Source organism: Ambystoma mexicanum, chromosome 11 (genome assembly GCF_040938575.1).
Source record: "Ambystoma mexicanum isolate Mex_15411 chromosome 11, UKY_AmexF1_1, whole genome shotgun sequence".
NCBI classification, from domain to species: Eukaryota; Metazoa; Chordata; class Amphibia; order Caudata; family Ambystomatidae; genus Ambystoma; species Ambystoma mexicanum.
The window spans coordinates 818,892,980-818,908,581 of NC_090934.1; the positions used below are offsets into that span (position 1 = coordinate 818,892,980).

At 46.5% G+C, this 15,602-nt stretch overlaps 1 protein-coding gene across 1 annotated transcript in view; it reads right to left on the bottom strand.

The window, feature by feature from the left end:
- The window catches only part of PIK3C2A (phosphatidylinositol-4-phosphate 3-kinase catalytic subunit type 2 alpha), a 2,027,647-nt gene that overhangs the window by 1,192,900 nt on the left and 819,145 nt on the right, over window positions 1-15,602 (bottom strand). The window lies entirely within an intron of this gene.

Genomic DNA, 15,602 nt, shown 5'->3' on the forward strand with positions numbered 1-15,602 from the left:
CAAATAATGTGTTTGCTGGGAAAATACATCTTGGTAGCACCTGTAGTAATGAACGTGCACTGATTTGTCAGTTCTGGTGTGCAGCTACCACTGTGCCAGCTTCCAAACAACAGGTACAGGTATATGGCCTATTATGGTCAAAGCTATCACTGTATTACCTAACCCCACAGAGCTACACACCATCATCCAAGGACACTCCATTAGCGATGAAATAAAGCTAACTGCACCAGCTGACAGCCAATATAAAATCAATGGGAATTTGACAAAGTCTGCAAAATGTGCTTGGCTTCATGAAGTGACATCCTGCTGTGCCTTTGCAGCAACTGTAGCCTTCTCTGGTACCCCTTGTCCGGTAATCAAGGTTTGAAGCTGTGCGCACAGAATAAAGAATGTGCAAGGAGCAAGCAGGCCTGGCTGAGCTTCACAGAGTTTCAACATGCCACATGCGAGCAGACTTTGCAGATAAGTGATGTCTCTGTTATGTTGTTACAACTGTCTATATATTGTGTACACAGCCAAAGTGCAGTTTTACACAGTAGGACCACCACATATATGAACAGCAGAAAGTTTGGATGGGGAAAAGAAATAAGAAACATTTGGAATGGGGAAAACGGAAAAGAAACTAAAGAAAATGCATGCGAGGGAACAGAAACGTAAAGCCTGTAAAGGGGAACAACAAAGGAAAAATAACGTAAAATAAAAGCAACAGAATTGTCTGTTGCAGTTTCAGCTTTCCAAGGCGAACACATACACATTGAAGTGCGAAGTTCGCCTTGACCAGCTGAAACTGCAACAAGGAACATTAAAGGCAGTGGCAGACTTTAACTTACCTCGTGATTGTGTAGCTTCTCCTTCTCTCGTGGGGGTCATCGCCGGTCGTCGTAGGATCCAGGGCCAAAGCAGGTAAGGAAACCGTCCACTCCCAAACACATCTAATGGTGCACTTTCACTACTCGCTAGCCTCTGTGACGTGACTTCCTCTGGCAACCCCTCGCAATGCAATGCGAGGGGTTTCCAGAGGAAGTCACGTCACCATTTCCAACAACGTGATGCCCTTCCGGCAGCAGGCAGCTGTGACTGGCAGAAGTGTCAGCCAGTCACAGTGTCGCTCAAGCTGTGACTGGCTGGCAAGTCTGTCAGTCACAGCTTTGCCTGTTGTCTGACTCTGCTGTGCAGCGCCTGACCTCTTGATGGGCGACCGGCGGGCTCATCTCCCGTCGCGTCTGTGGCGGGAGATGCACCCACCGTGGCTTGGTGGCATCGGGGGGCCCCGGCTCAGTCTCACTTTTTGGAGACTGCCAGGGCCCGGCCCCGGCAGGCCCCGGCCCACTTAAAGCCCTGAATATACCCATCAGCCGTCGCCATAAGTAACTTCGGGTACTCTGCAATATCACAAGTCCTTTGCCATGATAGAACGAGAAGCTCCCCGTAGATAGTGGTTAGATTAATTGAAAACCCTGCAGGTTAGGTGCGACAGGACCTTTGCTTTCTCCCAAAAACCCCTCCCACATCTACGAGTAGCGGATCGGGCGAGCAGCACGGAGAGGCGGTAACAAAGGCATTGATCCACAGTGTCCGTAGATGAAAAACATGCGAACGGTGAGTAAAAAAGACTAAATGTTTTGGCAAAGCTTGCATGCATAGAAAACAAGTGAAGATAACGGAGGGAGGCGGGATAAAATATGACTTCAGAAGAAGAGTGTGATTTATATATATAAGGGGAAAGAAATTGACTTGAGTGAGGCCGAGCAATATAAACAGCTATAGTGAGTGTGGCCGCGATAAGAGTATACGCCCAGTGCCTAGGTCAATGTTAAATGGACAAATGACAGGTTATGTACCAGCTAAACACACTTGGTCCAATGGAATTATAAAAACTACGATTGACTATATGTGGATATATATGTGGATAAAAGAATGTCAATTACAACAAGTCGTACTTTTTGAAATAGTTAAATAGTGATCACAACATTCTTAAATTAACATGGGGAGATCACCTGCAAGGAGACAACACAAACTTTAATCGGATTGATGTAGAAATTAATCAAGGATGCAATCGACTTTGACTAAGAAGGAAAGACATCAAAGACCTACATGAGAGATGTAATGCACTAAAGGACACTGAGATGAGTAATGGTTCATACATACCGCTGTTGAAAAAAATCACACTGTAAAAAAGACAGGTTTGAAAGTTCCACTTTTAGATCCAAAACATTGTTACAGTGAAAAAGAGGTGGCACAGAGGAAAAAGATGAGATAAGAAATAAAACTAATTAAAAAGCTAGCACACCAACACCACCAAAACCAATTAATAGTTCGTAAATAAAAATTGTACAAGAACTGGCGGAACGGATTTAAGATGATGCGGGACCAAGAACAAGGAGAGATAATGTTACGATCACTCTCCAAGTCTAATACGAGAGATCTGTGGTCTATCATAAATAGCCTAACACTTAACCAATCAAGCCAACTAGAATGTGGAGTCTCCAAATTGACATTGATAGACCACTATTCAAAAGTCTTTGGATGCAACGAGACGCTTAATAGACCAGAAGAACCAAAATCTACTGAGACGTGGGATGTACTTATAGAAGAAGAGGAAATACAGAAAAGAATAACTAAATTTTCTGCCTACACTGCTGCAGGTCCGGATGGGATAACCAACACAATTAAAAAAAAAGATCACGAAACGTGGAGTAAGCTGAGTAGGGAAATAAACTTGATAATTAAAACGCAAAAGAAAATACTGGAATCCTGATCAACTAGTAGAACAGTGCTGATTTTCAAGAAGGGCCTAAGAAGTGATCTGGGCAATTATAGGCCGATAGCCCTCCTAGATACAATTGGCAAGCTGCTTGCAAGTGACCTGCAACGGAAACTAAGTAAGTGGGTGGATAATCAACGCATCATTGACCCTCGACAAACAGGGTTTACACAACAAACTGGTACTGAGTTGAATTTATTCATCTCTCCCTTTTGAAGCTGCACTCCAATAAAGCCAAGGAAAATCGTCATTTGGCCTTTATAGAACTACGGCAGGCCTTTGATGGAGTCAGCAGAGTAACATTATGGGCGGAATTGGAGGCCTGGAACTGCCCGAGTGAGATCTTACAGTCTATAAAAGGTCCTACACGAAAGGACATCCACAAAGAGCAGAATAAATAATAACGGCCATCTCTCAGCAAATCTGGAGACAAAAAGAGGAGTCAAACAAGGATGCCCCTTTGGCGGCGACACTCTAAGCTTTAAATAGCGGATCTCCCCGACTGTCTTCAGAATATGCAACAAAAAATTCCACCAAGATTGAATAATGTAGAGCTTCAACTAATATGCTACGCAGATGACATTGTCCTAATCAATCGGACACAAATTGGATTAAAGCATGTGTTGTACGATTTACAAGAATATATGAAGGAAAATGAATTAGAAAGAATCATTAATAAAACAAAAGTACTGTCGATTGGAAGAACTAACAAGAAGGACAAACAATTTAACTGGCATATAAGAGAAGTAAAACTAGAACAAGTCAGTGACATAACTTACCTTGGAATCAGATTCAATCAGTCAACTGCTGAAAGGAACAGGGAACAAGAACTACAACTAAAAGTAAAGAGACTAAGTAGACAAGGGAGAGTCTTGAATGGACGGTACAGAAAATTCTCATTACTACCAGTACAAGTTTTTTACGTACCAAAAGTCATACCAGTGCTCACATATGGGGGAGAAGCAGCCCTGAACATAACTTCGAAACCTTGGACAAAGCTTGAAAGTAAATTCTGGAAGCGATTATTAATTCTTCCAAAATGTACATTGATGGTAGCGATAAGAGTGGAATTGGGGCTACACTCATACTCCATTATAAGATGGAAATCATTGGCATTATTAAGAAAAATAATCATGCCCCAACCAGCCGTAGGATATCAAATTCTGGCAAATTGTGAGCTTGGCAAGACTGCGGCACTATACCAGCTTACCTAGAGAAATCTTATATGACGCATATCATAGAAAGACTCATGCAAATAACGTTGGACGTGTATCCGACTAATGCCTTTAAGTTCAAAACAGGACTGCGTGGGGTCGATAATGGATCATGTCGCTTTTGAAACCAAACTTGAAACAACAAGACACGTCTTGTTGGACTGTACCGAGACAACCAGCATGAGAATAAAATGTTTGTTAAGCTTTATGAGCGAGCTTAAAACAATTGATATAGATGATTGGTGATATTACTTTATACAAGGAGGAAACCCACGCTTCACAGCAGCAGCAGCTATTGTTTTATTAGACAATTTAATGAAAGAGAAAGATCAGGAAAATCAGATAGATAAATGAGGTATTAGGATGGGTAAATACGAATTTTATGTAGAAATGATCTAAATTCTATATTTTGCTAAACGGTAATGTTTTTTCTTTTTTGAAAGGATCTGTAAGGAATGTGTTAAAAGTTTTCTATTATTGTAAAACTAAATTACACAATAAAAAATTACAAAAAATAAGTTTATCAAGATTTTTCGAATTGGATGAAATTGTTCTTATAGCCAGCATAATAAATAAATCAAACAAAACATTCTCATGTCTGCTATTAATATTTTGAACAATGGAGCTCTGGGCAAAAAGAACTTGAGGAGAGAAGTCAGTTGAAATGTTGAAAATACTTTTGATGATTTTCCAAATGTCAAGCCAAAAAGAGGAGACGCATCTACAATCAAGAACCATATGCTTGGGAGAGGGCGCTAGAGAGCCGTCCAAGATGGCGGCCTCCCTGTGAGCTCCATGAAGCTCCCACGAAATCCTGATGAATCGTTGCTATCGTGTTGGTGAAACTAAGCTCTGACGCCGGCATCATCTAGGCAAGGCGCTTTCGAACCCGGATCCACAATTATTCTGCCTGACGCTTCGCCCCGATACTCGCGGTGGAGAAGAACCCCCCCCCTCTTCCCCGTGCAGGCCTGGAGTCGCGGCCTCTGCTCGGGCGCGGAGGACTGGGAGCGTGTAAAATCGTTCGGCGGTGAGGAGCCTGTCGCCCGACTGCAACATCCGGGAGGTGACGGGCTCCGAGACTGCCGGATGAGCCCTGCGGTCTCGCGGCCGCGATACCTGGGAGCGGCTTGAGAAGAGCGACCCAACCAGCGCTGGTGCGGGGAAGAAAGTCGAGGCAGCCACCCGCGACCAGCACCAACCCAGGTACGAGCGCCCGACGCTTCCCCTCGCCGCATACACACGCGCGGCAAAACGGCAGCAAATCCCCCAGCTCCCCCGTGTGACAGGCAAGTCAACTGAACCGCCAGGGCCTTAACGGGTCGCGTGACAGCGAGCCGGGAGTGAGCGGCGCTGACCCCCGACCACGAAGCGTAACTCCTGAGGCTACGTCGGCCTGGAACCCCGCCGCCCACAGTCCAGAAAGCAGCAGAAAGCGACAGGAGGCGCGACCCAGGCACACATGTCAGAGGGTCCGGGGAGAAGAATTCAGCAGTGAGCAGCACCCCAGGGCCCCAGCGCTGAAACACACTGGGACGCCTCGCTGGCCCTGGAACTCCGGACATCATACAGAGGCACCCCATAGGGACCCGAGCCCTGAGAATTGCTATAGATTTCCTGTGGGGCCGGGCCCCCGGTGCTAACCCAGAAGTACTTCCCAATAGCACTGCCACCTCCCCTCAACCCAGCAGAAAATATCCGGCGCATAACGAAGACGCCATATCATAGGAGGTGACACAAGGCCCCGTCTCCAGGCCGGCTCACTCCGCCACCTGGCCCAGCAAGTTATAAATACAATCGCCCTGCCCGATCGCACGGACCAGCACCACACAGCTTCCAGAGTCGCGGACGCGCCTGTCCACAACAAGAATGGGGAAACCAGATAGGTCGCAGAGAAAGCTGCCTTTTGAAAGTTGCTCCTCTACCAAAACGGCCCCCCCTAACAGTAGGTCTCAATCCCCCACCCAGGCTCCACCTCATGACAGAGAAGAATCACAGGACTTCGATATCAGGGAAATACTACTTGACCTCAAAGCCGGCATAGGAGGCCTGAGTGGCAAACTAGACACACTTTCCTCCAAAGTGGACCAGCTCCAACACCGGCTGGACGGGCATGCGAACCGACTAGACTTAGTCGAGCAGAGGGTCTCAGACCTTGACGACGGGACGTCAGCCATAGCTACCAGAGTGTACTCACTCGAAGCGCAGATGAAAATAGTAACGGCCAAAAATTAGGACTTAGAAGGTCGCTCCCGGCGCAATAATATAAGGATCGTCTGAGTCAGAGAGCACCAATTGATCACCAAGATGGAGGACCACGTAGAGAAGATCTGCACTGACTTGTTCGGCCCTAATATCCTGTCCAAGCTTTTTGTAGTTGAATGAGCTCACAGAATACCTAACTCAAGACCTATCCCCGGGACGAACCCACGTCCCATTATAGCTAAGCTGCTGAACTATAAAGATTGTCACGCAATCCTGTGGGCCGCAAGAGACAAAGGAGATCTGCAATACGATGGAGATAAGTTACAGTTCTTCCCAGACTTTTCACAAGCAGTCCAGAAACAAAGACGGTCGTTCACAGCTGTGAAGCGCAGACTGCAAGAAAACCAAATTCCGTATTCAATGTTATTCCCGGCGAAACTCTGCATTCAATTCGAAGGGAAGACCCAATTTTTCAACACTCCCGAAGAGACAATTGACTATCTGGATCATAACGGCTGTAGGCCTGCCCATAACAATGGTCTCCCATAGAGAGGGAACAGCCCGAGGAGAGACCCGCCATAAAGCTATCGCCGGGAGCTAACACAAATCAAATCCACCCGCTCTCTGCCGATGCAGTACATTCATCTCCACGAAATAGAAATGCAACAGTGGGAGGGAGCAACCTCGTCTTGGAGGGCTACTAGCGCCCCTTGCACAGCAATGTTGACAGTTTGGTTTATAAGGGATTGTTTGTCGTGGGCCTGTTGGGGGTTGCCCACCCAAGGGAGGGAATCGAGTTCAACACAGCCGTCTTTCACCCCGCACCCCCACCCCGCAATGAGCACGCAGCTCAAAACTGCCCGAACAGAAGCCAAGCTCTCCAGAATCTCACATGAATCTATTCATCAGTCACATCATCCAAACCCATCAAATATAAATTCACCAGACCTCCCTGATGGCAGCGACAACACTTAAGGTCGCCACCTGGAGCATTCGTGGTGGTAATAAGCCGGCGAAAACAAGGAAAGTCTTCCAATATCTCCGAAGGCATAAAATCAACATTGCCATACTGCAGGAAACTCATCTCCTGCCATCGCCGGAACTGCACTGGGCCAGATCCTGGGGCTGCCATAGGTATTTCTCATCATACTCATCCTAAGCCAGAGTCGCCGCAATTTTAATAGATAGGAAACAAACTTCAGTGTAATAGACTCGCAGAAAGACTCTGAGGGAAGAGCCCTATTGGTGAGGGGGATAATCGCGGGAAAGGAAGTAGTAATTGTGAACTCTTACGCACCGAATACCGATGGTCCAAACAACTTCAACTGGGTGATGTCCCAACTAGGAAAAACCAATGCAGCAACCATTATACGGGGAGCAGATCTCAACACACCAATTGATCCCAGACTAGACAAATCCCACAACACAGCGGCGAACCCGTCCAAAGCCAGCGCTCAAGTTCAAGAGATCTGCCAGACATTTGGCCTAACTGACATCTGGAGGCAGCATAATCGTGACGCGAAGGACTATACATTCCACTCATGCTGTCCACAACACCAGTTCCCGGATTGATTATATCTTGGCATCCTCCCACAGCCCATTCGTCTGGGGGACGAGTCAAATCTTGCCACGCACCCTGTCCGACCACTCAATGGTCACACTCGACGTCTCCCTAGCGAGCGCAACAGTTCCTGGACTCAACTGGAGATTCAAACATGGCTCTCTAGCCGACACAGTCTTTGCAGAGGAACTACGCAAGGAAATAATGGCCTTCATCGAGACAAACGTTGGTTCTGTCGAGTCCCCCGGCACCATTTGGGAAGCTCTAAAATGCTTTGTACGTGGCATATGCCTGGCCAAAGAAAACGGCACACTAAGACTGATCCGGAGAGAGCTCTCAAGTAGTGAGAAGCGTTTGAAAGCTCTAGAGCGTCAAGTTCTCATTGCTCCAAATTCTCACACTCAAGCCGACCTAAAGGAGGAACTTCTGAAATTCAGGGAAACGGCCGAACAGGAGATAAAATTCCTAGGTCATGGTCACCAGATCCGGCAATATGGGGAGGGACAGAAACCAGGCACCTTGTTGGCCAGCCTACTGTCAATGGACAAAACCCTGACACGAGTTGAATGTGTCAAAGACGCTCAAGGACAGCGGGTATATACTGAGGAGGAAATTGCTCTCATGTTCCGGAATTTCTATCAGAACCTGTACAGTTCCAAAGGTAACTCAGATCCGAACTCTCTACAGGAGTATCTTAACGCCACTGAGCTATACTGGGTGGAGGCAGACCTGCGAGAACCACTAAACGCTCCGATAACAGAGGAAGAAATGCTGGAGGCAATAAAATCCCTTCCAAACTCCAAAGCGCCAGGACCAGACGGGCTCATTGGAGAGTTTTACACAGCCCACACATCCATCCTCGCCCCACTCCTGCTCCGCGTCTACGAAGAAGCAGTTGAGCACGGAAGCCTTCCCCCCACACTGCGCGAAGCCCATGTTATGGTACTACATAAAGCTGGTAAACCCGCAGATTAATGCGCATCTTACAGGCCGATCTCCTTAATCAACCTGGACAATAAAATTTTTGCCAAAATACTTCCAACACGGCTACTCCCTCTCATGCCGGCCCTGGTGATTGGAGAACAAGCCGGATTCATTCCAGGACGCAGTACCACATACGGCATCAGAAGAGTGTTCGGAGTCATCGAGGCCATAGATCCAACACAACAGGCGATTGTGGTACTTCTTGACGCCGAGAAGGTGTTCGACTCTGTTGAATGGCCATTCATGATGGCAGCGCTTAGACAGTTGGGCTTTGGTAATTTCTTTATCAAGTTAGTGTCTCTGTTATATAACGACCCGCGGTCATATGTCACTCTGGGTAACACAAGATCCACAAGCATATCACTAGAGCGTGGAACAAGACAAGGCTGCCCGCTTTCAGCACTGATTCGCCCTCATCATGGAGCCTTTGGCTTCAAGATTACTAGAAAACCAACTGCACCGAGGGCTTAAACTAGGTCCTCACAGATTGAGTGTTTCTCTTTACGCTGATGACGTCATATTGTTTGTCAGTGACCCCCAAGAGAATCTTAACCATGTAATGCGCGAAGCGATACGATTAGGCAAAATGTCAGGGCTAAAAATTAATAATTCCAAATCGGTAGTGTTTCCCTTGACCCCCAATGCAACTGAATTTATTGACGATCACGGCTTTAAATGGGAGCACTCAAATGTGCGCTATCTGGGCATTTACATGTCACGTAAACATCATGAGATTTACAAAGATAATTATGTCACCACGCTAAACTCAATGCAAGAACGTATCCATAGGTGGAAATCATTACTGTTAACGATATGGGGCAGAGTATCCTTGATCAAGATGGTCATTCTTCCTAAACTTCTGTATTTATTTATAAACATCCCACTACTCCTTCCCAAATCCTTTCTCCAAAAAATCAGGAAGGCAGTTCTAGAGCTCATATGGGCAGGTAAACCGGCTCGTGTCGCGTATAGCACTCTGGTGTTGCCAACATCCAAGGGGGGTCTGGCGCTCCCAGATATAGAAAAATACTATTGGGCGGCCAAGGCTCACTTCCTAAGCTATTGGTACGCAGATCATTTTGTTCACCCACACGTGCAAGTGGAACGAGCCCTGGCCTCACCCGACCCGCTAAGCGCTGTCATTATAAGCCAAATCCCAGTCCCATTATAACACGCTTAACACAGTCTTGTCTACATACGCAATCTGGAAAAAGATGGCGACCAAATACGGAGTAGACGTGAGATTCTCCCCTCTACTTCCAATCAGATTTATTTCCGGCATTCCCCTCACAAACGAAAAAGTGTTTCTAATATGGGCTGACAAGGTCAATGTCCACTCACTCGGAGACCTGTTCCCTGAGGGCACCTTTCTAACCCCACAAATGGCCAAAGATAGGGGGGGTAATACTCCCCTAGATGTTTTCCTTTATTTTAGATTACGCCATACCTTACACAAGTTATTTCCCTCATTTCCTAAACAACCCCCACCTGGGAGTTACTACATAACACAATTCAAGCGCAGGGGGAAGGGAAATTGGTCTCGCTGTTATATAAATCCATGGTGGCCGATATTGGGAAACCCAACACTAAAACCCAGCAAAATTGGGAAACTGCCATTCAGGAGACGATATCCACAGAAGATTGGTCCTATATCCTAAACCAAACCCAAAAGGTTGCACTGAATACTCGTTACAAATTAATACATTTTAACTTTGTACACCAAATGTACTATACCCCAGTCAAGAAGCACAAAATCATCCAGACACGTCGCCCCAATGCGAAAGATGCGCAGCGGCTCGTGCGGACTTCCTCCACTTGGCCTGGGACTGCCCCGGAATACGACGTTTCTGGAACTCAGTCTTACAAATAACTGCTGACATCATAGGCGAACAGGTGACCCCGCTTCCGCTGGGGCCACCCCTGGGTCTCACTAAATACCTTCAAGCTGCATCACGTAAATTAGCAGCCCTTCTTCTGGTGCTGGCCCGGAGGAGGATCGCCATGTCATGGGGCAGAGGCCCACTACCCAAACTTGATGACTGGAAAAGAGACATAACATACTGCCAGAATGTGGAAAGCGAATTTGTAAGAACCCTACCATTGCATGCAAGCCCCCCAGACATCTGGGGACCGTATATCGCATATCTGCTAAACAGTAATGAATCTGTAGGCTCTGATTCGTCTGGTACCTGAAAGGAGACTTTGGAACTGAGATCCTCCACATCCCTCTGAACCTTAAATTTCGGACACTGATGAAGAATTAAATTGGGCTCTAATCTCATACGGGGGCGGGAGGGGAAAGGGCGGCTTCGGGGGTGGGGGGGGAGAACAGTTAATGGGTAATGTTATGAAATTTTTTTTCCTTTCTTTCTTCCCTTCCTCTTCTCCCAACCCTCCACCTTTTACACCTCCCCGTTTCCTTTTCCTCAAGTTTTGATCGTGCACCTTGTTGGTGCGATTGTATTTCGAGGGTATGTAAAATTCAAAGATAAATTTAAAAAAAAAAATAAATAAAAAAAAAAAAAAAAAAAGAACCATATGCTTAAAGTATCCCGAAGATTGATGGCAGCTACAGACTGGTGTGTCAGGCATGTCCAGAGTACTTCGCTAACTATGGTCAGGCAATTGAGCAGGAGGACTCACACCTGCAATCTGTCAAATGGTTGCAGGTGTATAAAGGGGGGAGTCGATAAAGGGAATGGAGAGACCAGCAGGAAAGAAGCTGAGCCGAGCGTTGCAATCCTGAAGAGGCCAAGATTCTGTGGAATACGAGGCGGCTGAAAGGGGGTCCTGTGAGAAACCAAGATGACGGCAAGAAACCGAAAGGAACTGTGACACCGGGGCCTGCAGAGGCTGTGTGAGAGCCACTGTGGTGGGAGCCTCACTGGTCAGTGCCTGCAGCACGAGCTGCAGGCAGAGGAAGAAACCAGGTAGCTGTAAGCTACCAGCAGCGTCCACGGGCGAGAGCGGAGCTGCCGGCAACCCACAGAGAGAAGAGCAATGATTTGACTGAGGCATAATTGTTCGCGGTGGAATTCACCGTAGACAATTTTGCCACAAACCCAATTTTGCAGCGGGCAAAATCATACCAGTGCATCCCCTCCTCCCTCCCCCAATGCATCCCCATCTCCCTCCCCCCGACTTACCTTTCACTGTCCGCTTTCCATCTGACCCTGCAGTGTCAGTTCGTCCCTGCAACGTAGGTCAGAACTGATGCTGCAGGATCCCTTACTCTTCTTATTTTTTTTCTTCTAGTTTTTTAAGTCCCCCGCAACCCCCGTTTCCATAATAGCGAACAATGGGAGCAGAAGACACCCTCGCAACCCCTGTTCCCCTGGTTCGCAATAATGGAACTGTTTGGCCCATTTGAACTAATTTTTGGTTGTACAATCATTTCGTACAGTCTAAATTCAGTCAAATGGGCAATACAGTAAAAACAAAACGCGTGTGAAGAGCCGAGCAAGAGAAGACAGCTGCCCAGAGACGCCAGTGACCAGTGAGTGAGCATAAGGGAACATCCGAACTGGGGCGCTCCCGGGGCTTTTATGTGGCAAACGAGAATGCTAAATGACCAAAAGATGATGCACAAGATACAGTGAACCAAATCTTTATAGTTAAATCTTCCATTCAGTAAATTGTACCTCTTCTGATGAACCACAGATAACACTGTGGAGATACGCGTGTTGAGAGACAAGCAATTTACTGAATGGAAGATTTAACTATAAAGATTGTATGAAATAACAATACAATTCAAGAGAGCACAAATACAATACATTGGAGTTAAAACACTCAAGAAAAAAAGTTTCGTAGTTCTTTCTCGGTGAGAGCGCACAGTGTAGTAACAAACACAGAAAAATACTATTTTCATTTATTGTTACAGTCACGATAAAAAGGTGCATGCCGTGCTGACCACAGTGCTAACAAAAAATAAACTTGCACAAAAGAATCACCCAAGGGAAAAGAAAAGCCAACAGAGACTGGAACTATTGCAAGAAAAACTTGGAGAGGTCAATTATTTAGTGGACTTGTGCAACCCCAAGGAGGCCCGTAGGGTCTATCAGACTAACCATCTGAGGGCTTATGTTTCCAGAGATGAACTAGGAGCTTTGCTTCTAGCCTCTGATCAAGAGGAGGAGAGTGACTCTGCAACAACACGAGGAGTGCAAGGCTCTGTTGAATCAGTTTGCCTTCCTGCTTTCACCGACACCATGCTTGGCCCCTTGGGGCCAGCATGATATTCTCAGTGGTGAGTCTCCCTGTCAAAAGCAGGAGTTACAGAATGTCATGTCAGGTCATGTCAGAACCCACATAAAGAAAGAGGTAAGGAAGGTGCTTGATCTTGGGGTTATTGAGCCATCTACCAGTCTATGCGCTAGTCCAGTTGTACTAGTGCCAAAAACAGGAACCAAAGAGTTGAAATTATGTGTGGATTATAGAGCTCTTAATGCAGTCACCACGAATGATGCCCATACTTTACCCAGGACAGATGAGCTGGTGGACAAACTTGGTTCAGGCAAGTTTCTCAGTACATATGACCTGACCACAGGCTATTGGCAAATAGCTCTGACAGAACATGCCAAGGAGAAAACGGCATTTTCCACCCCAGGAGGTTTATACCAGATTAAGGTAATGCATTTTGGACTTAATAATGCACCTGCTACATTTCAGAGGATGGTGAATCAAGTTCTGAATGGGTTAGATGACTTCTGCTTGCCATACTTGGATGACATTGCAGTGTTCCGCCCCACTTGGGAAGAGCATCTTCACCGCCTAGGATATGGTTTGCAGGCTCTTGAACAGGCCTATCTGACCATAAAGGCTAGTAAATGTCAAATTGGTCAGAGTAAAATGGTCTACCTTGGGCATGAGGTAGGAGGAGGTGCAATAAGGCAACTGCCTAGCAAAGTACAAGGTGTACAAGACTGGGCAACAACTACTACTCAGACTCAAGCAAGAGCCTTCCTAGGTCTCACTGGGTATTACAGGAACTTCATAGAGAACCATGGGGCTATAGCTTCTCCCCTGAGTGTGATCTCCTCACCCCAATTCACCAAGAAGGTCAGGTGGAATGAGGAGTGCATTAAGGCTTTTGAAGGATTGAAGAAAACCCTTTGTCAAGCTCCAGTCTTGAGAGCTCCTGACTACAACCAATCCTTCATTGTACAAACAGATGTTTCTCACACAGGGATAGGTGCAGTTTTGAGCCAACTGGATGGAGAAAGGCAGGGAACACCCAACTGCTTCATCAGTTGGAAACTGAGGACTGTGAGTTAAGGCGGGCAACCATAGAACGTGAATGTTTGGCCATTGTGTGAAGAGGTTTAGGCCATACTTGTATGGCTCTACTTTCATTATTCAGACAGACCACAAACCCTTGAGATGGTTCATGCAGATGAATGGGGAAAAATCAAAAATTATTGAGGGGGTAAATCAGCCTTCAAGGGTTTGATTTGACCATAGAACACAGGTCAGGGTGTAATCACCAAAATGCTGATGGTCTCTCCAGAAAGTATGACTGACTGGAATAGGAGATTCATACAGGAGTGGATTAAATCCTCCAGTCCCTTATTCTGGGGGGGCGGGGGGGAGGCGAGTGTTAGGGAGCATTCTCCTTTCTGTGCCAATTCCCTTCAACCTTAGAGACCTACAGGTCTTTTGCTGGACTTTAGGACATTTTTCTTTTAATTTGAACCCTGGAGTAAGTGAGACCTTTTTCTCACTCTCTCATGTATTTTGACCTGATCTAGATTATGTGTTTCCTCTGTTTTTGGAGTGTGACAAATTCCACAGGCATCTACTTTTTGTATGGTGACACACAGCACCTTCAGTGCAGTGTCACAGAGAAATCCTTTTAGATTTTTCGTAAGGTTTAAATATCTTTTCTTGTGTTAACTACTGTTCCCAAGAATAGTAAAGTTAAATTGACTTTACTTACCTTTTCTCTTTGTTGGTCCAACACACCCCATCTTATGCGGAGTGCTGGGGGGTTATTTAGTAGCCCCTCATCCTACTCTCTCATGTAACATTTATTACGTTACCCTCTCTATTCTAAATGGCTGGTGGCAGTGGTTTAATTTTCCAATCATTGTGCTTTTCTACTGCAGGCTGAACCCTATAGCACCCATGGGTGACCATTTTGTCAAAATATCCTGGTCGTCTTTTTTCGCCATTTTCTGTTTATGAGGTCTTTCTTGGGTTTTACTCTGTGCGTCAAGGCAGATTTGAGCCCTTTCTTTGTTTTGCCTTTGGTGGGCTTCAGCCCTGAAGTCCGCCTCTGGCTCCAGTGTGTCTGGAAAGGCAGGATGTGAGGGAGGTTCACAAAACTCTCCTGTCCTTTGTCTCTAGGAATGCTTGAATGCAACCAGTCCTGATTGGCTGGCTGGCCAAGCTTTCAGGACAGCCACCCTGCTGTGTGATTGACAGCCTAGGCTGTGGATGAATGGGAGAAACCTGCTTAAAAGGCGAGGGTTTTGGGACTAGAAGCAGAATCGACCACTAGGAGAAACACCTGACTAAGAACCGTGAACGAAGCTTGCTGCATCCTCTTGGACCTTTGAATTGCCTGGTGAATCCCTGCTGCTGTGCTGAAACTGCTTTTTCAATTCGACAATGAAGTAAGGGACGACTTCTTCCCTTGGGTTAGTGGGACCAACTAACCCAGAGACAAACTCCACTGGACAATCTTCCCCGACTGGCTGTACTTCTTCGCTGCTGCAAGAACTGAGTGCCAGGGGTCGAGAAATCCGTAGTCGAGTGCAACATCTGAAATCCAGCCAGAAGCTCCAGGCATCTCCCAAGGACCCTCAAGAAGCAGGAGGACCAGAGCTCGAGTCCCCTCACCAGAGTGCAGGACCCAAGGAGTGAAGGAAGCCCA